We start from the raw sequence: 1,357 nt of genomic DNA, 5'->3' as shown, positions 1-1,357 counted from the left end.
AGGACATTTTTGATGATATGGTGGAAAGTTATTTCTAAGTAAATGTATATGTACATATATTCGTTCTTCTTAGACTTTGAACCAAACTTAATAATTTGTATACTATTTTATATATTACTTAAATTTTTATAAATAAACGTTTTCTGTTTCCTTGTTTAAGTGGTATTGTATTTTTAGTAATTTTTTTTAAGCTACCTGCATAAGACCGTCCAGAGGCGGGGTGCTAATTTCCAGGGCCACAGAGCGAATTCGGGTCGTACAAATAAAAATAATATTATATTTGTGTTTTATGGCCTCTAATTAGTACAAAACATAATTTTATTATAAAAAATCTTTTCTATGCACTAGAGGGTTAAGTGAACTGGGGTTGTCTGTATTACTCCTACTGCTTGCCGTTGTTGTTTTTGTACTCTTATGGTAGGAGATAGCTATGCCATAGAAGGCGATTGCGGGTGCAGAACTCTACAGTAGGAGAGAGTCTACGAAGATGTCACCAATTACTGCAAAAATTGTACTTGACGGCTGTCACTTTCCAAGTTGGTCTGGTCTAATACACGGAATAGACTGTGTGGTGACTGATAGCTACTGGGTGGTGCACGAAAAAGGTGGAGATATATACAGTGGCTCCACTTGCGATAGATAGGTGGTGAAATTCAGCGCACTAAAAAGGGCTAGCTTACTGGGTCAGCAGCTCTTGGCCGGAAAAACACGAGTCATTCCTGCCTACCGTTAGATGAGATCGATGATGACATCTTCGGGCTTAACAGCACTTTATAAACTGTTACAACAACCGCAACAAATACCTCAGGTACTTGGTTCCACTTTAAAAACAATAAATATTGGCCCTCCTTTTAAATATTACTTTTTACTGTTTAGCTTTTGTAAGACAAAGTTTAAAACCAAAGCCATAAAAACTCAAAGACTTGTTGTTTTATATCAGAGAGCTCTAAACCAGAAAAGGTTCCGTTGTCGCACGCTTACCCATCATTTTGTGAATTTTGTCTTGACTATAAATACTTATGTGCTCCATTACTCCCTCTTTCAAACATATTTTGTAATTAAAAACAATTATTTAAGAACAATTTTTATAAAACCGGTACGACGCAGCGCTATATTTTTGCATTCATGGTCAAAAGTCTTTGTTTAATATTTATTTTATAACATTTACAAAACTCTCGATACGGCAACATTTGTGTGTGTAGGCAAAACAGCTTCGCGTGATGTTTTTGTGAAGCTACTGGGAACATTGTTGTTAAGTATAGCATTGAGCACATATTTAATAGACGCGTCGGTGGTGTAATGGTTAGCATAGTTGCCTTCCAAGCAGTTGATCCGGGTTCGATTCCCGGCCGACGCA

At 36.8% G+C, this 1,357-nt stretch overlaps 1 non-coding gene across 1 annotated transcript; it reads left to right on the top strand.

The window, feature by feature from the left end:
- Window positions 1–1,285: 1,285 nt before the first annotated feature.
- Window positions 1,286–1,357, top strand: Trnag-ucc (transfer RNA glycine (anticodon UCC)). Its single transcript has one exon. It is a non-coding gene; the product is annotated as a tRNA-Gly (tRNA).

Source organism: Anastrepha ludens, chromosome 2 (assembly GCF_028408465.1).
Source record: "Anastrepha ludens isolate Willacy chromosome 2, idAnaLude1.1, whole genome shotgun sequence".
Classification (NCBI taxonomy): domain Eukaryota; kingdom Metazoa; phylum Arthropoda; class Insecta; order Diptera; family Tephritidae; genus Anastrepha; species Anastrepha ludens.
This window is presented reverse-complemented; position numbering and strand designations above follow the sequence as displayed.